The 20,544-nt window shown below is 39.2% G+C and overlaps 2 long non-coding RNA genes across 5 annotated transcripts in view; both read right to left on the bottom strand.

The window, feature by feature from the left end:
• Window positions 1-1,059: 1,059 nt before the first annotated feature.
• LOC132538269 (uncharacterized) lies at window positions 1,060-4,646 on the bottom strand. Of its 2 annotated transcripts, none has more exons than XR_009549669.1 (3): window positions 2,606-4,646; window positions 2,304-2,524; window positions 1,060-1,166 (listed from the first exon to the last, which is right to left on the bottom strand). It is a non-coding gene; the product is annotated as an uncharacterized LOC132538269 (long non-coding RNA). The 2 variants fall into 2 exon arrangements; XR_009549668.1 differs by having other exon boundaries at window positions 1,066-1,166; window positions 2,176-2,524.
• Window positions 4,647-16,294: 11,648 nt separating this feature from the next.
• Window positions 16,295-20,544, bottom strand: part of LOC132538054 (uncharacterized) — a 47,206-nt gene continuing 42,956 nt past the window's right edge. For all 3 annotated transcript variants that reach the window (XR_009549466.1, XR_009549465.1, XR_009549467.1), the window contains one exon: window positions 16,295-18,244. This is a non-coding gene — a long non-coding RNA (uncharacterized LOC132538054). The remainder of the gene's footprint in view (window positions 18,245-20,544) is intronic.

Genomic DNA, 20,544 nt, shown 5'->3' with positions numbered 1-20,544 from the left:
TTTCTCTATCTCTCTCTTATCCACTCTCTTCCCTCTTGATTTCTGTTTGCCTCTATCCAATAAATAAATATACAAAACATATTGGTACTTGGTAAAAGCATGTTTTAATAGTATATTCCAAAATTAAGGTAAATATACTATGCTATTATTCTTGTAACATATTAAAGAAATCCTGTATGAGCTGTAAATGTTTCATTTAATTACATGTGAAACATATTTCTTCATCCTAGTACTTGCTAGTGACTTAAAAATATTAAATGGTGATTAATATATTGTCCCCAAAGAATTTGTTCATTTGCTTGTTTTTGCTATAGGTTGGACCTTAATAAGTGGAACATTAAATACACCAAATGTGCAGAGAATATTGTAATTACTAAATGATAAACTTTGCTCTTTCTCTTTTTAAAGATTTTTTTATATTTATTTTATTTATTTATTCCCCTTTGTTGCCCTTGTTATTTTATTGTTGTTGTTGGATAGGACAGAGAAAAATGGAAAGAGGAGGGTAAGATAAAGGGGGAGAGAAAGATAGACAGCTGCAGACCTGCTTCGCCGCCTGTGAAGTGACTCCCCTGTAGGTAGGGAGCTGGGGGTTCGAACCCAGCTCCTTATGCTGGTCCTTAGGCTTTGTACCACCTGCACTTAACCTGCCGCACTACCGCCCAACTCCCTAACTTTACTCTTTCTATCTGAAAGTATAGAGTCGTTGTCTTTCCTCCTTTCTTTTGACACTACGAATATAGTTGTAGATGTTTAAATTTTAAATCACTCCTTGTAACTGTAACTTAATTTCCTTAATAACTAGAGATTAAGAGTAAAAAGTGGGAGCTTTTTAACCTACCTTTCCCATACACATACGAGCACACATGAGCACACATGAGCACGCGCACATTACAAAATACTGTTAAGTCCTGACTGCCTGTATCCATTCTAATTAATCCCAGCCTAATATATTTTCATAACTGAGTCTTTAATTTCCCAGTGACTTCAATAGTAAAGTTATCCTTCTCTCTTTCAGATATGGCTAGCTTATGTACAGCAAAATTAGTAAAAACATACCTATAGGGCAGGGGTAGATATGGTTATGCAAAGAGACTCTCATGCTGAGGCTCCAAAGTCCCAGGTTCAGTCTTCTGCACCACCACGAGCCAGAGGTGATCAGTGCTCTGGTGATAATTAAAAAAATAAAAATTAAAAATTAAAAAATCAATAAAATCTTTAAGAAAACATACCTATAATCAATGAAAAGGTTGTTAATGGATTAAAAGCTATCTAATAAACTTATTTTAAAATATTTTCGCTTACATCAATTCATTTAAAAATAAACTTAATTTTAAAGAAAGACTGGAGTTTACGATTTTTAAATTAGTTGCTCTGTGTGATAGGTCTTATTCTATGGCAATCAAGCACTGACACATAGTATAGGGTTAGTGTCATTTACATCTTAAAAAAAAAACCCTTTAATTTCTAAAGCCATGAAGTATAAATACTAGAATGATAAAACTGTAAATTTCAAATCTGCTATGTTTGTCAAGTGAATATAATTAGTTACTGCATCCCTCCAGAATGAAACATCTGATTTCCAATTATGCTTAGGTAATTTTAGGATGGTTAGGATTACTTAAATATCAGACATATAAATCAGTTTGCTTTGTCAAACTCTCACTACTGATAAGCTTGAAAATACTGTCAACTAGGAACTTTTTGCAGAAGAATATTCAGACTATGGTTTTATGAAAAAAGAAAACATTGGCACATAGGCAGTGTAGACTTGTAAAAAGCCCTTTGTAGTTAACAGCCAAGCCTCTTTCTCAAAAGATAAGAATAATAGGTTCCGTGTTAGAAATGTGAGCTATCTAAAAAAAACAATATGGTAACAATTGGTAGCCAGTGAATTACTTACTATTTTAAAACAAATTATTTACTAAGTAAAACTGCTTTCCTCTTTCATTTGAAAAACATTAAAACCTTGACTGTATTTAGGTATAAGGAACAAAATTTATATTTAAATCGCTTGTTCTTAAAGACCACATTTTCATTTGTAGCTTAAAAAAAAAAGAAAAAGAAAATTGTTGTTCCAAGGGTAGTTAGAATAAAAATAATTACAAAGTATGACCAAATAAATTACAGACCCATTGAGACCAAATGGTGAAGAACATATATCATGCAACTTACCTGCTTCTAACAGAGGTATTTGCAAGGGTGTTGAATACAGGAGGCTGGTCTAAAGCAGTGATAATGGATTGAAGAACACATCATAGCTAAAGGTCTCAAGCAAAACATCCACAATGTTAGCCAGTTACCTTTCAAATCTACCTTCCTTCCCAAGGATTGTTATTCCTTGGAAACTTTGCCTTAGTTAATCAAACTTAGAGAAATCTCTTGATTAACAGGATACATCAATAGAGTCTTCATGGTACCGACAAAAACATTCCAGAAATCACCATGCCTATTATATGACTGGACTCTGCTCTTCAGTGAGGCTTTATGAACCATTGTCCTTTCTAAAGGTGGCACAAATACCCTGTCACAGAAAAAGTTCTCTTTAAATCAGACAGCTACAAAGAGTGCACACACATACCACCAGCACCACAGTCATACATACCACGCTTAACTTGATAGAACAAACCATCTTTTAATAAGAACTGCACACAAAGTTATTAAGGGTGGACCTTACAAGCTTCTTTCCAGTGTGAGAGGTTTTTCACAAATTACACCAGCATTATAATCCCTGAAAGGAACTCAAACCTGAAAGCAAATACGTTTTTTGAGAGAAGAGAAAAAGGCATATGTTTCATTTTGGCAGCATTTTTAAACTACTCTCCCAGAATCTTTACTCCCTTTCAGTGAACACATATTTGTATACATTTTAAATAGTCAAGGTATATAAATTAACAAATTTATCTTTCTCCTATAACAATAAATCCTCCAAATCCACAGAAGGCTTTCCCTATTTCCTCAAAGGAGAAACGCTATAAGCTAGGAGGATGCTCTTTGCTAGACTCTCAGAGTTAAGGTGTTAAACACACTGCTTCACTTTTTTTTTTCTTCCCAGTGCAAGATGGATTCACGGGTGCCAGGCATGGTGACATACAATGGGCATTAAAACCACACCGACTTTGTAAATTAGGTAAATTAGAGATCATTTGATGGTATTCTATTGTTGCTATTGTAATCACAGTAATTTTCCCTGGTAATGGTGCTTCGTGACGAAGTGCAGTTCTCACAGTATAATTGTGAAAGATACCAAAAGATTCAGGAATGCAGCATCTGGTTTTAAAAGCTCTTCAGATTCAAATTGGCATTTTACTTTATCTTGAAAATTTATTAGCGATTCAGATCATGCTAGTTTAAATGGAAAGGTGAAGGCAGGGTAATTTCAATCTATGAATTATTCAATCTCAGCCTGGCAAAATTGCCATCCATGAACTGATGCTCTGACAGTCCTTTCACAGAGGCTCCATTATGCTCGTCATTTTTATTTCTTTATCTATAATCTCTTCCTCAGTTACCAGGTTTGTCCCTTAGGGCTCAGCTTCACAAACCAAAGTATTTCAAAATGGCAATAACCTAAATGTGCTGCTGTTTCAAATTGCTGTCTCCACAGGCTGTCTTTTTTTTATTTCTCCAAATCATTAAGGACCACATCCATGATGATATCTGTGAGACTCTTCAATTAGATGAATTAACACACACACACACACACACACACACACACACACACACACACACACACACGAACACACACCCAAGGGCATCATTGCAAAGAAGAGCTATGTTCCGTTAACATCACAAGAGAAGGTGAAGTGGCGCTTTCTGCTTCCTTCTTTGTTGTCAGTGTGACCCATCCTAGTTGCAAACATCACACAGAAAGGAACCAGTCCAAAGAAAGAAAGGTGCTTGCTTGGCACCCTGATTTCCAACTAGAGCAGGCAAAGACTGTACAGAAGGCAGACTAATCCAGACAACTGTATACCGAGCGAGCATACTTATTTAGGGGCATAAGAAGCCTTCAGCAAATCGAAATCAGACTGTCACTCTCCCAGGCTCCACCTGTACACAGACTGTAGTCGTAGAAATTCTCCGCTTGATGGCTGGTTGTGTCACTGCTAGTCGACAGCTGTCCCCGCATCCAGAGAGGACTGGCAGTGATTTAGGTCAGTGAGTCTGGTTTCTCCTTTAAATCGTGTTCTAACTGAGGAGTTGGGATTTGTGCCAGTCCGTGTACCCAGTCACATGCAATTGGAAGCTGGGAGAGTCACACAGCATCAGTTCAGTGGAGTTGCCTGCACAGGCCCCAGCCAGACAAACCATGGCAGACATCGTCTCCTTTGTGCTAGCCTTTATTCCTGCAGGGATAGCATCAACATGGCATAAGACGCCCACAAACTCTTCCCACCAGAGGTAGGAAACCAGCGGTGTTCCACCAGAGGCAGTACCAGCTCAAGGCTCAAGGCTCAAGGCTCCCAGCAGTACCTGCTCTGCTGAAAAGTCACGTTGTCAAGTTAGAAGCCATCCTATACGTTCAGACTGCCGCTCTGCTCCTGGCTATAAAAAGGTAAAGTAGTCCTCATGTAAGAAATATTAAGCAGTGGCAGGAAAGTACCACTCTACAACTCTGTTGCTTTGTGCCTAGCTGTATTGCCTCGGCTCTGCCGCACTAGACCACGGAACTGCAGCAGCCGGAGCGCTGGCAATTGCGAGAATGCAGCAAGCAGTAGCTATGACACAGCAGTCAGCTGACTTGCAGAGTGTTATCGTTCAATGTCCTCTACAAAATCAGGCCAGTTTCTAAGGTGGCACCAGACAGATGACCTTGCATGTCATGTGTGGCCGAAGGAGGGCAGCTATTCTCTGTCCATACCTGGAAGTGGTAGGTACCACGCACCTGGCATCAGCAGCCTACACAGCTTCTCTCTTAAGCAGAGTTTTTCATTTGCAGTCTTCAGGACTTAACTGTTTCTGTCCTGTCTGCTAACATGGCAGGTAATTCTGGTGGTGATCACACCAATGGGAAAACCCCTACTGCACCTACTGTTTCGGTATGTTTCTGTATCAGAGGAATGACTGCAGGAGAATTTCTGCCCAGGTTTTGATTTTAAAAGCAGAGTTTCTCTTCTTCTTCTTCCTCTTCCTCTTCCTCTTCCTCTTCCTCTTCTTCTTCTTCTTCTTCTTCTTCTTCTTCTTCTTCTTCTTCTTCTTCTTCTCCTTCTCCTTCTCCTTCTCCTTCTCCTTCTCCTTCTCCTTCTCCTTCTCCTTCTTCTTTTTCACAGGTAAACATGGCCTTAAGCTACTTGTAAGTTGTAAATTGTAATGAACTAGTAAACTGTATCTACCAGAATGGCAAGGACAATAGGAAAAAAAAACCAAGGTGAATTAATAAAGCAGTAGTCTTAAATCATTGTCCAGTTGTATTAAGCAGCATGAACAGTCTATTGCAGAATTCAGATTGTGCATCTCAATTAATCTGACAATAGAGCAAGAGCCTTATATGGTGTTACCTCAGTGGTTTGAAGAATGCTAAAATAAGAAAGCAATCATTACCAGGCATTTGTTTAATGACTGTAATCATACTGAATTAATTTAACTTGCTGCAATGTTTAACAGAAAGTCAATTATAAATTTGTGCTGTAAGAATAACAATACTAGTATTTGCATGGCACCTTCTCAGAGGAGACATCCTCTGAAGATAATCTCATATCTTTGCCATTTACAGAGCACTCCAAATGTGCTAAGTGTTCTATAGCACAATCTATGGCTAGCTTCTCCGAGGACAGGTGCTTATGGCTCTGCGCCAGGATAACACACATGCTGCATGAATAGCACACAGAGGGCTGCTATGTTGACCTCTGATGGTCATTTTTCTAAGAATTTAACAGAGGGGAGTCGGGAGGTAGTGCAGTGGGTCAAGTGTACATGGTGCAAAACGCAAGGACTGGCATAAGGATCCTGGTTCCAGCCCCCAGCTCCTCACCTGCAGGGGGGTCACTTCACAAGCGGTGAAGCAGGTCTGCAGGTGTCTATCTTCTCTCCCCCTCTCTGTCTCCCCTCCTCCCTCGATTTCTCTCTGTCCTATCCAATAACAACAACATCAATGGCAACAATAACAGTAACAACAACAAGGGCAACAAAATGGGAAAAAATGGCCTCCAGGAGCAGTGGATTCATAGTGCAGGCACCAAGCCCCAACAATAACCCTGGAGGCAAAAAAATAAAAAAGAATTTAATAGTGTTTGTGTGCTTGTGTGTGTGACATATCAGTTTTTATTTCCTGTTTGTTTCTTGGTTGTCTTGACATGAGTCCTATTTAAAGGAGGAAGGTTTTTATAGCAACCAGAGGGTCAAGATATGGCGACAGACAGAGCATCATCTGTATAAGAAAAGCATGATAACAATTAAGTAGCATTGATAAGGGATTGAGGAGCCAGAGAGGTAGTAGATAGTTTGTGTGCTCTGCCATGCATGTAGTCAAGGTAGTCTAAGCCCTGGCTCCACAGAGAAGGTGCTATGGTACTTGAGCAAGCAGTTTGAGTAAGGTGCTGAAGTATCTCTCCCTTTCTTTGTTTCTCTCTTTTTTTTTTTTTTGCCTCCAGGGTTATTGCTGGAGCTCAGGGCCTGCACTATGAATCCACTGCTCCTGGAGACTATTTTTACCCTTTTGTTGCCCTTGTTGTTTATTGTTGTTATTATTATTGTTGTCATTGCTGTCATTATTGTTGGATAGGACAGAGAGAAATGGCTAGAGGACGGGAAGACTGAGGAGGAGGAGAGAAAGTTAGACACCTGCAGACCTGCTTCACTGCCTATGAAGCGACCTCCCTGCAGGTGGGGAGCCGGATGCTCGAACCGGGATCCTTATGCCAGTCCTTGCGCTTTGTGCCATGTGCTCTTAACCTGCTGTGCTACCACCCGGGCCTTTCTCCCTCTCTTTCTATCTAAATGAAAAAGCAAGCCAGAGGTTGAAATTTAGTGTGTGGGTATTGTCGGCTACAATAAATAAACAAACAAATAAATAAGACATAATCCTACTTTAAGGCAGTAGAATGGTAAGAATAATTGCAGGCATATATTGAGGGGCTTCCTGAACAGAGCCTAACAGGCCTTCTCTTCCTGCACCTTTTTAGTTCTTATTAGAGAATTCAAATTTTATAAATCTGCCTTGTTCCCTTCTTTACAAGCCTGCTATCTGAAAATGAGCCCCAGATGATACAAGTAACTGGTAAGTCAAGGTGAATTTCCTCAGAGGTATTTACCTTTTTAAAGCAAATAAAACTTCCAGGGAAAGGTGTATGTATATAACTAGAGCATACAGCAACTCCCTAATTGGGATTTATTCTTTTAATGAGGGAGAGAGAGAGAGAGACAGAGAGAGAGAGAAGAAGGAGGAGGAGGAGGAGGAGGAGGAGGAGGAGGAGGAGAAGGAAGAGAAGAAGGAAAAGGAGAGGGAGAAGAAGGAGAAGAAGGAGAAAAAGGAGAAGGAGGAGGAGGAGAAGGAGGAGGAGGAGGAGGTGGTGGAGGAGGAGAAGGTGGAGGAGGAGGAGAAGGAGAAGAAGAAGGAAGAAGAAGAAGGAGAAGGAGAAGGAGAAGAAGGAGGAGGAGGAGGGATTCTTCTGCCATTCCTGGAATTCTGACTCATTCTGTTTTTTTTTTTTTTGCTCTCTCATGTGGTTCCAGGATTATACCTGGGGCCTCACACATAAGGCAAGTACTCCATAGATGAACCCTCTCCTCAGCTCAGGGAGTTATTTCTAAAGAGTAAGGAGGGTCTATGGTCACACCACCCTGAAAACACCCGATCTTGTCTGAGGGGTAAGGAAACTTTTCAAGCTAGGCTACTTCTGTTTCAACATATGTCAGATCTGTGTCCAGGGTGCTGACCTCCCAGCAGTGAGGCTTGGCCTGCAATGCTCCAAAACAAGTATGACTGCAAAATTGTATGGCTACCATGAGTCTCTGCAGTGAGAAGCCTCTCAGTGCACCTTTCATACTTTTCAAAGGCATCCCACCTTTGTTCTTGACATTTCCTGGACCTTGCTCACCCAGGAATAAATGGATTTACCTTTGGTGTGTTAAATGGGCCTCCCTTCCTGTCTAAGGAGTTTGATTTACCATGTACCCCAAACTGATGTACTACACATTCAATGACTTCATTTCTGCATATCTGATGTGGCTGAAAATTCAAACACATTGTATCTGTTTTAGTTACATTCAAAAATGAAGAAATGAAAATGAATCCTTAAGTTTTCTTCAAATCAATATAAAGGAAATGATCTTAATAGAGAAAATATATATAATACAATATACCTCCGTGTCCTCTGTGAGGGCAGTCTTGCCAGATGTGGCAGATAACTCCTTATTCCTTCCTCTCTATTTCATGCATCCCTCCCCCCCCCACTAGTATTCTCACCAGTGGGCTTGACAGCAATTTGGAAGATGGAGCATGACACCCTATTCCTTCACTGTGCCTGGCAAGTGATATGTCTCTGACAATTATCAAAGGAACAAACACTAAAGGACATTTTCCTGTTAGAGTAGAAAGCCCAGAGACAAGTTTCCAACATGTTTTTCTCTCACTGTAAATTCAACTAAATAATACGTTGCCTGATAACTGGGAAGAATCTTAAATATGTAGAATAACTTATAGTCAAATAAAGCCTATGTAGGTAAGAATTTAAGAGGTGTGTCTTAAAATTGGAATACATGCTTTATGAAAGTCAATCAAACCAGAGGTGTGGAAAGTAAAATTCAATTAAGTTTACATATTTATTCCAAAAATAATAAAAAGAAGAAGAGGAAGAAAAAAAAAAAAGAAGGCATGTATTTTTTTTCCTTTGTGTTTTGGAGAATTAAAGTCAGTGAAGATAGTACTTTATGTCTTTACTAGAAATCTGCCCTCTCCAGCACAGATTAGGAGAATAAATTCTCTTGCTAGGCTTTCTAGATATAGCAATTTAATATGTGCCCATCTTTTTTTTTGAGGGCGGGGGTGGCCACAAACTCTCTGGTAGGCCAGTAGAATTCATGATTCTCAGTGTTTTTATCTGTGCAATATAAGTTAGATTAAAAAAAAGAAAACAATTACATTAAGAACCTTCACTTTCAAAAACCAAAATACTTCTGAGGTGAAATTATCTATCAACTTTGATTGGTTCTCTTCCAACTATTACTCAAAAGAGAGCAAGTTCAAGAAGAGTCTAGATAAGATTAAGGTGTGAGAAGGGAACTAGAGAGCTATACTTACTGAATTTCATTTAACTTGAAACTGAGTCCTATTTGACTGAATGTCTCCTCTAAACATGACCCTTTTTTTTTAGTAACTAATGAGTCTCCATTTTCATATTTGTCAAAACACTGCATCTTCCAAATTGTTGAGTCACATTATTTTTTATTTTATTTTATTTGATAGGACAGAAGAAATTTAGAGAGAAGAGGAAGATAGGAGAGAGACAGACACCTGCAGACCTGCTTTACCACTTGTGAAGCTCTCCCCTCTGCAAGTGGAGACCAGGGGGCTTGAACCCAGGCCATTGCACACTATGTGTGCACTTAACCAGGTGTGCCACCACCACCTGGCCCCTTGAATCACATTATTGAGAACCTTCCTAACACTTAAGGAAGTGTTTTGCTTTGCTTTGCTTTGATTTTGTTTTGTTGGTCATCATGGAACTAGGACATTGTACATGCATGACCACTTTTTTTCATTCAGAGAGAAAGAGGTTGGAGGAGGCGCAGACACTAGAGCCCCACTGCCTTAGAACCTCTCATGTGGTGACTGGGTTTGAACCCAGCTTGTCAAGACAGACAACCTACCAAGTGAGCTCTTATCGCTCCCTCCTTCCACCCCCAACACCACCAACACTCTCAAGGTCAAAATAGAAAAGCTATCTAAATGCCTAATGTCAGACGACTGGATAAAGAAATTGTGAGATATATATCCAATGGAATACAACCCTATAGACACCACCATCCTTTTTAAGTGAAAGTAATGGATTCAACTTTTTGTCTTTAGAGATGAGGGAGGAAATAAAAGTCTCAAGGGATCCAAGTCTTGCTGAAGTAGTGTGTACAGATCCTTCTCCTCAGATATGATGATGAGCAGAAAACTTAAGGTTGGGTAGTACATCAGTGGCACCTTGAAATTAAGCATGGTGAGAATACTTTTTTTTTAAAGTTTTTATTTATAAAAAGGAAACACTGACAAAAACCATAGGATACGAGGGGTACAGCTCCACACAATTCCCACCACCAGAACTCCATATCCCATCCCCTTCCCTGATAGCCTTCCTATTCTTTAACCCCCTGGGAGTATGGACCCAGGGTGAGAATATTTATACCAAAAACTGGAGAGAAAAAATTAAAGTTGTATTTTTCTGTAGAGCTGAGATATATGCTGTGATGTCTACTTCTAATCATGGATTTTCTTTATTTTATCCTCAACCCAAAATTCTTAAATACAGAAATAGTTCAATGGTTGAATATAAAGCTTACATTAGAGGGCATATCTTTGAATCCTATACTGCTATCTGTGTGACCTTGTATAAGGTCATACCCCCTTTCCTGGAATTTAACTGCCTCTTCTGCAAAATAGGGCTAAGAAAACTATATGCCTCAGAGGTTTGCAGAGTGTGTATATATGTGATATATATATATATATATATATATATATATATATGCATGTTTTTATTCTGAAACAGTATATACAAGCCACTTGGCATAGATTCTCATAGATGCTAAGTTCCCAATGGCTGTTAACCATAATTATTTTCTCTTCCTCATCCTCCTTTTTCTTATTTATTTATTTTTAATCTTTTTATTTGTTTATTATTGGATAGAGACAGAGAGAAATTGAGAGGGGAGAGATAAGGAGAGAGACAGAAAGACACCTTCAACACTCATGAAGAACCCCCACCCCCTGCAGGGCCTGAACCCAGATCCTTGAGCACTGTAATGTGTGCACTTAGCCAGGTATGCCACCACCTGCCCCCCCCATCCTCCTTTTTCTCACTCAGTTGGTCATCATGGAAGATTGACCTTTTTTATAAAATAAGTAAAGATGTATTTAAGAAGTTATAGACAAAATACATAAACAAAAACATTTGTAAGCCATGGAGCTTAAACATCAAATCCTCCTGTTCTGTGGGTTGTAAGCCAAGAGACATCGCCTCTCCCCCTTTTCCACTGGAATCGGCATCTCCATGAAATATATCCTACAGGTTCTGTCCCATCTCTTGGGCTTCTCTGCAGTTAGAATGACAGTGCATACAGGAGCACTATTACATGCAGTGGCTACAGCAGCAGCAAAGAGATGGGGCAGAATCACCTTTGCTTCTACCCAGCTCAACTACACAAAAAGCAACAGAAAGAAATCATTATCACCCAGGAGTTGGGTGGTAGTGCAGCTTTGTGCACGTGGCACAAAGCAGAGGGACCTGCACAAGGATCCTGGTTTGAGCCCCCGGCTCCCCACCTGCAGGGGGGGGTCACTTCACAGGCGGTGAAGCAGGTGTGCAGGTATCTTTCTTTCCCCCTCTGTCTTCCCCTCCTCTTTCCATTTCTCTCTGTCCTATCCAACAATGAGAACAACAATAATAACTACAACAACAATAAAACAATAAGGGCAACAAAAAGGAAAATAAATAAATAAAATAAAAAAAAAAGAAATCGTTATCACCCTTGTACCCTAGGCCAAAACTCTCAAGGTCAAAATAGAAAAGCTATCTAAATGCCTAATGTCAGACGACTGGATAAAGAAATTGTGAGATATATATCCAATGGAATACAACCCTATAGTAAAAAAACAAACAAAAAAACAGACTTGGAACAAAATAGATGGCACTAGAGGTGTTTATGTTAAGCAGAGGTGAAGGACAACTACTGGATGGTCTTACTCATGTGGTAGACAGATGACTAAAATAAATGAACTTGCCAAAAATATACATACATACACATATATCTCCAGACTGTTGAACTTTGGGAGATTTATGGTGGTTATAGGGACAGGGCAAACAGAACTTTGGAGGGTGTGGTGAGCAACACTTAGTGTGTGTTATACCCCTGAAATCTTATAATTTTGTAAAACTCTGTTAAATCACTAATTTGAAAACTGCAAAACCACAAATGGAATCTACCTAAAAGTCAGTACAGATACTATAGACTGAGAGTTACAAGCTCTAAAATCCATCAGCTCAAAGAAAGTGAAGGTCATCCTGCTTTCCTTGCCCCTGCCCACTCCTGTGGATCATGGGCCTTCTGGCCCACCCAAATGGCATTAGCTCATTTTCAGAGCTGAAGGTCCTTGCTGAGAAACTGTCATCAAATGAGATAACAGAAACTCTGCAAATGTCAAGCTGTGGTCCAGGAGACACCTTTGCTTCTACTCATCCCATCTTCATCATCAACCATTGAAGACCGTGGTGTTTTAACCCAAATGTCAATCCTACTTAACAGCACTGCAAACAGGAGACACAATTCCCATTTATTGAATGTCTACTCTATGCCAGGTGCACATAACCTTCCCAACCACTGATACACTAGTACAGGGCTTTCTATGGTCAGAGTTCAAAATGCTCTATACATAATAACTTATCAACTATTGTTACATATTCCAGATAAGGAAGATCTTAATATTCCTACAATAACTCTATCAGGTGGAACTATTACTATGTTCCTTTCACAAATGGGAAAACTGAAGTGTGAAGAGTTTGAACTCTTGAACTCAGGACCTCATTGCTGGAAGTCTGGCTTTATCCACTGCACTACCACTCAGGTAGAGAAGTTAAGCAATTCATTCAGTGTCCTCTTTTTCTCTTTTAATCCCCTGTCTTCTAATATGAACATCTTTTCCTCAAACTACATACTGGTACTTTGATTTAAAAATATATTAGAGTGTTTTGGGAGGTGACACAGTGGATAAAGCACTGGACTCATAAGCATGAGGTCCTGAGTTCAATCCCCAGCAACACATGTACCAGAGTTATGTCTGGTTCTTTCTCTTTCCTCCTATCCCTCCCATTAATATATCTATGAAAAGGAGAGATACCATAGTACCACTCCACTGACATCTGCTAAATTCAGCCTTGTGACTCTGATGTTTCAAGACCTTAGATAGTTTCCTTGTTTTTCTCACTTTACGTTATAAATGATGTTATTTCACTTACTATCTCTAATGAAAGATACCTTTCCTTTTGGTATTTATGATTTTACAAGAACAGTGAGACATGGGTTTTCCCCCCCTCTCCCTTGACAAACGTGTGTGGCTTTTTAGTCAAGGGAGTGACCCTTGGTTGATAGGCTAAAGATTCCTTACACCATGAAGTGGCCAGCCTATAGGATACATAAAGAAGATGTGTGTTTGTATATGCAATCGCACAGATGTGCACTCAATTATATTGACTGCAAGTCCTGTGAATGCAAGCATATGCACAAACACAAAGTCTTCACCATTTCTGGTTTGCACCTGTTCCTAAGTGCTTTCCCATACTTTAGCCATGCATAATATTTGAAGCACCACCACCCTTGCAAGTACATGATTGCCATGAGGTCATAATAGGAATTTAGACCTAGCAAATTAAATGGCAATTACCCTTTGAGAAACCATCTAACTCGAAGGATAATCACCATGTTCTGTGTAATTTTTTTTTAGATCTTTGGGGATGCTAATTTGTAAAGCACATATAACCAAATGAATAATTACATACAAAGGGGGCTGAAAGGTAATTACAAAATAATTGTATGTTATCTGATCCCTCCTTGAAAACACAGTTAATAGAATATTTCCTTAAACTCTTTCTTATACCTGAGGAACACTTCTTTTCCTTAGTTCTGTTTAAATGGTACACTGCAACTCTTGAATAATGTTTGTTAAAATACATGCATACATGGGCTTTCCACGTATTTCAAAACCTTGCTTCCCCCCCCACCCCCATCCACATTACCTCAAGTAAAGGTTAATGCTTCAGAAAGTTGAGTTCAATGCAGTTTATTTTAGAAAGCAGTGTACAAGTATGCTGTTTATTAATGTAGGGCTCTTTGGACCATCTGAACTTACTGGCAAAATGCTTCCCAAGTGCAGCATCACTAACATCTCACTTTCTTCTTCTTTTTTTTTTTTTTAAGAATTTCTCTTTTCTTTTCTCTTTTTTCCCTTCAGGGTTATTGCTGGGACTCTATGTCTGCATTACAAATCCACTGCTGCTGGAGGCTCTTCCCCCCTCCCTTTTTTGTTGCCCCTGTTGTTTATCGTTGTTGTTGTTATTATTATTATCATTGGATAGAAGTCAGAGAAGTCAAGAGAGGAGGGGAAGACAGAGAGAGGGAGAGAAAGATAGACACCTGCTGACCTACTTCACCACTTGTGAAGTGACTCCCCACTTGGAATCCTTAAGCTGGTCCATGTGCTTTGTGCCCTGTGCGATTAACCCACTGTGTTAACTGCCCAGCTTCCATTTCATTTCATTCTAACAAGATATTTCCATTTCTGCCTCTCTCATTACTTTCCTCTCATTTCTGGAATGGGAGCTAATTTACATTGCCAATAAAAAAAAATCAAGTAAGTGTGGGGGTTGGGATAGGAAACAACTCACCCAGTAAAATGCTATATATGCTTACTGTATATGCAGGAACATAAGTGTTAATCTTGGCACCACATGATTATACTATAGCAACAAGGGAGCTTCACGGATGCCATTGGAGTGGTGCTATGGTATCTCTCCTTTTCTCTAATATATATTTATTAATGACAAAGATAGGAGGAGAGAGGAAGAACCAGACATCACTCTGATACACGTGCTGCCAGGGATCGAACCCAGGACCTGAGAGCCCAATGCTTCATCCACTGCACCAACTCCTGGACCACACAGTATTTTTAAATACATCGTAATGTGCTTTTTAAAAGAGACAAAATGCCATTTTTAAATACAAACAGTAAAAAAAAAAAGGTATTATTTTCTTTAATATTTTCTCTTTAATATGCACACACTCACACACACACATATTCAGCAGTCATTGCTGGGGCTTGGTGCCTGTACTACGAATCCCAGCGTCCATTTTTTTCCCGTTTTTTTTCTCCCCTTCTATTTTTTATTAGATAGGAGGACAGAAATTGAGAGGGAAGGGGGAGATATGGAGCAAAAAAGAGACACCTGTACAGCTGCTTTACTGACTAAAAAGCACCCTCCCCCCTGCAGGCAGGGAGCAAGGACTTAAACCCAGGTCCTTGAGTGTGTGCTTAACTGAGTGTGTCATTGCCCAGCCCCTTGTTTTATTTATTTTAAAGAGATACATAGGGAAAGATACACACACACACTCTCTCTCTCTCTCTCTCTCTCTCTCTCTCACACACACACACACACACACACACACACACACACACTCACTCACACACAGGGGTGGGGGGAGGCACTAAGACCAGAGTACTGCTCAGTTGTGGTTTATGGAGGTGTAGGGGATTGAACCTGGGACCTCAGAGCTTCAGGCATGGAAATCTTTTTTGCTAATCATTATGCTGTCTCTCCAACCCCAAAGTATTATTTTCATTTGTCAGCAACTGTTGTACATCTAAACAATGTAGCTGTATGTCACTCCACCCCACTAGTTCTGCCTGCTGCCTCTCATTCCATCCTGTCACTGGCTATTTCTTATTCTTATCATGCTGGGCAAATGGTCAAGAATGAAATGCTACAAAAAGGCAGAGAGTTGGCCGAAAGAGAAGGTACTCTTTGTAACCTAACAAGAGATTGTTAATTATTGTTTTCACCTTTACAGAACGTTAGTATTTGTCCTTGAGTGATATTGCTTGCTACAAGGCACTGAATACAGACATGGTCTAATAGTTAAAACTGGCAAGAATAAGTGCTCTCTTGCATCACTGTGTTCTTAATTTACTATAGATGATGTTTTGAAGTAAAAATATTACACTTACAGTTGAAATAGGGCTTCCATGCCTTTGTGAAATTACCTCCTTCCCAATTGCATTGAATAGTGAATTCAGGAAGTCAAGGAGGTGGGTCATGCATAAAACATATTCTCTATGTGTAGTTGGCATCAAATATGCCAGTGCGCTCTCTCTCTCTCTCTCTCTGTCATTAAAAGGAAAAAAAAGTTAAGTGACTTCGATTTCTTCCATTCTCAAAATATGTAGTGTGAGGGGGATGATAATCCCAGAGTAGATGCAGACTGACAGGGGAATTCCTTTTCTCAAATCCCTCACGTCACTAATGCTTACTCAATGGATAATTCAAAAGAGAACAGCCATTTTTCATTTACTTCATCATTCAACATACCACTGTTTCCATAATAAGTTTTTTAATTTTTTTATTGGGGGATTAATGGTTTACAGGTGATAGTAAAATACAATTTGTAGATGCATTACATTTATATTTCCTATAACAATTCAACCCCCACTAGGTCCTCCTCTGCCATCACATTCCAGGACCCAAATTCTCCCCCCTCCTCTACCCCAGAGTCTTTTACTTTGGTGCAATACACTTCCATAATAAGTTAATTACTGTTACAGTCACCACAGTTATTTCCTAAATATAAAAAAAAAAACAGTCGCAAGTTTTCTTTTGGTAAGAAAATGAGAAAACTACACAGTAAAATCATGCAGAGTTTAGGTTCACAGAATCATTATAAATAAAGTCACATAAATTTAGGACACAGTATTTGTTGAGAATCAGGCTTCTTAAAAAAATGTGAATACTTTCTAGACGCACATTAGATCACTGAAGCACCCAACTAGCATCCACTTTGTCAACTTTTTTTTTTAATGATTTTATTGAGAGGTTAATGGTTTTAAGTACAGTTGTTGACCCATGGGTATACTTTCTTATCTGCCCATGTCAACTTCTTAGTCTTACAGGTATAGTTGCCACTAGAAGAGGTTTGATTCACAATTACTAAGAATGGTCAATACAGCTGGATATTGAAGAAGGTATGGATGGGAGGTAAGGTGGTGGTTAAGCATTCTTTTAAGAAGTGTGATTAACAAAATATTCTTTAAAATTTTAGATTTAAAAACATACATTTTTACAAATGAGGTTTTGTGGAATTATTTAGCCTGGAGAAAATTTTTAATAAATTTACTGGTGGCTAAAAATAGAGTGAATAAAAATTGTACGTTGAGATACAGGAGATATGAGTTCATTGATGGAGTTCCACAGGAGACATTTATGAGGTTAAAACATGTATGAGGCCTTGAGTATCCTCCTCCTCCCCAGAAAATGAAGGAAGGGTAATGTATGAGTGTAGGAAAGAGCTATAGGTTTCTGTCTGTCTGAATGTCAGTTCTAGAATTGAAAGCACTACTGCAAATATGTTCTAATCAACACACACACACACATACACAGAAACTCTAATGGTCCTATACATTATGATACTATGCAGTCCAAGACTGAACTAATTTTTTTTAAATTTAACTTTTCTATGTAAAATATAAAGATGCAAATAGTAAAAGCTTCTGTGTTAGGTTCAACTTTTGTCATGCATAATTACTAGATTTTGGACTTTGGTCAAGTGACTTACTAGTCTTATCAAAAATAAAATAAGGATTATAATGTCTACCTCAGAAAATATGAGAATTAAATGGGATTATCTGGCAGTAAACCTTCAAGAAATACTAAATAATCAAAGTAATACTAAATATTACTTTGATTAAGACTACAACTCTTAAAGAAAATTAAAATTTGCATAGAGTATTACTAATACACATTTCCCTCTTTCTCTGTACTAATGGTATTTTTAAACTAGCGTGAGAATGTAACCTTACTGAATTCTGCATGCTAGATTAATTTCATTGTTCCATTCTCCTGAGATCTTTATGAGTTCTATTATTCAGTGAATTTATTGTCTTCCCTAGCCTATGTGATCTGTGACTCAAGAGTTACATGGCAGATATCACTGATATTATTTTTATTTATTTATAAAATGGAAACACTGACAAGACCATAGGATAAGAGGGGTACAATTCCCACCACCAGAGCTCCATATCCCATCCCTGCCTGATAGCTTTCCTGTCCTTTAACCCTGTGGCAGTATGAACCCAGGTTCACCATGGGGTGCAGAAGGTAGAAAGTCTTCTGTAATTGCTTTCCCGCTGAACATGGGCATTGATAGGTCGATCCATACTCCCAGCCTGTCTCTCTCTTTACCTAGTGGGGCAGGGCTCTGAGGAAGCACAGCTCCAAGACACACTGGTGGGATCATCTGTCCAGGGAATTCCGGTTGGCATCACAGTAGCATCTGGAACCTGAATACGAGTTAACATATAAAGCCGTACAAATTGTTGATTAATCATGAAACTTTTAAAGGCTGTAATGTTGTAGATGAAGATTTGGGGTTCCCATTTTGTAAATAGCTAACAGGTCTACTTCAGGTAGAGGCTTGAACCCGGTTCCTTGCACATGGTAACATGTGTGTTCTATCATGTCCTGACCCCCAGCTGCCAAACAGAAGACACCCTTTTTTTTTTACTATTTTCCCCCTAGATTTGAAATAGAGTTGGTATATAACACTGTGGAAGTTCAAGTGTAATACACACACTTTATATCCTACTTTATTTTTTTTAAATCGTGTCACTATGTAATATTTCACCTGCTAGTCCTTTCTGTATTATTATACCATATAGATTGTCTTATTTCCTTTAAATTTGGTATAATGTATAACCCTATTAGGGGTGGGTACTATGCATTCAATGTAGATGTGTTTTTCCTCAAAGAAAGAAGGTCCTTGCAATGATCAATCTTTCATAGTATAGATAAACTGAGACTCATATGCCTTATTTCCACAGCTAGTATCCAATATAATTCACCACTCTTTGAATAACTCTGCAAACCTTCCATTTTATACTCTCTTCAGTACCTGATATTACTCTAAGCCCAGATTAAATTAGTAACCTTTTAAATGTCCTTGAGTATTAGTGAGGGACTTAAAGTGTTTCTTTTTAAATCTTCAAGTGACTGTTCTTTGGCGTCGAGTACCTGAGTATTCTATCTATAATCACAGAGAACCAGTGGCAGTAAGGAAAGTATACTTCAAAGATTTTGCAACTATGAGGGCCACAGTGCCAAAAAGGAAACAAACTGATAAAGGATCTCAAATTCCCCTTTGGATTTGGGGCAGGTCACTTTGTCCTCACCATACTCACTAACTGTTGGAATCTCAGCAAAATTGGCTTTTCCCTAATAATGACTGTCACTCTTTCTAAATGAACAGCAATTTGCAAATTTCTCTTAAACCATCCTGAAGTAAGACTAAATTGGCATAAACATTTCCTTGATATTTAATAACTCCCTAACTCTTTCCAACTGCTGCAGCTGCTACAGGACAGACACAAGGCAAGATTAGATATGGCATTTGCACCTGGCCAGCTATAAACTACTTCTTAGTAGCATATGAAGGTTAACAGACCCAATTCCCTTCTCCCCTTAGACCCAGAGCATAGAAACATGAAAGAGAGCTGTAATTATTTATAAACAATAAAAACTTCTGTGAAGTGTACAGAATGAATAGATTCATTTGCCTACATGATCTTTTCCTGGTTGCTGACAGTTTGGGACTGGTTAGAAATGCCTCCTCTTCCCTTGGTGTTTTATATTGAAATGTTAAGACTATAGATCTTGTTCCTCTCAGGGTGTCTGGAATGGGTTCTACATTGATTGTGTGTCCCTTCTGCCAGTTAGTGAACCTGCCTTTTAAAATGTAGGCTATTTTCTGTGTATAACTTTACCATGGAACTACTGGGTACATCAACCTCCAGCTGACTTCTTGTTTTCCTGACTCAGCATTGATCCTGGCAACCTGAGAAATGGGGAAAGTTGGAAACATTTCTTGGAGGCTTCTCCTTAAGTTGGATTCAGTGAATGTTGGCTGAAAGTATAATTTAAATGAGTTTATTGTTGTCTAGGGCTACTGTCAACTGAGTAGCCATGTTCCAGTCATCTGAAAGCAGAAAGAGAGAGAGAGAGAGAAAGGGAGGGAGGGAGGAAGGAAGAGAGAAAGAAAAGGAAGAAATGGAGGGAGAGGAAGGAAGGAAGAGAGAGAGGAGAGAAGAGGAGAGGAGAAGAGAGAAGAGAAAAAAGAAGAGAGGAGAGGAGAGGAGAGAAGAGGAGAGGAGAGGAGAGGAGAGGAGAGGAGAGGAGAGGAGAGGAGAGGAGAGGAGAGGAGAGGAGAGGAGAGGAGAGGAGAGGAGAGGAGAGGAGAGGAGACTGGATGGATGACTGGATGACTGGATGACTGGATGACTGGATGACTGGATGACTGGATGACTGGATGACTGGATGAAGGGCTGGACAGTGGCTCTCCTAGTAGAGCAGATATGCTAACATGTACAAGGTCCCAGATTCAAACTCCTACCAGCAGCAGGGAAGTTTCATGAATGGTGAAACAATGCTGCAGGTGTCCTCCCTTTTCTCTTATTTTTTTTCTTCTCCTTCCTCCACCTTCTGTCTCTTATTAAAAAAAGAAAAAGGGAAAAAAAAAGGTCACCAGGAAATAATAGTGCAGTAACACAGGCACCAAGTCCCAACAATAATGATCCCTTCTGGCAAA

The sequence above is a fragment of the Erinaceus europaeus genome, chromosome 4 (genome assembly GCF_950295315.1).
Source record: "Erinaceus europaeus chromosome 4, mEriEur2.1, whole genome shotgun sequence".
In the NCBI taxonomy this organism is placed as follows: Eukaryota; Metazoa; Chordata; class Mammalia; order Eulipotyphla; family Erinaceidae; genus Erinaceus; species Erinaceus europaeus.
This window is presented reverse-complemented; position numbering and strand designations above follow the sequence as displayed.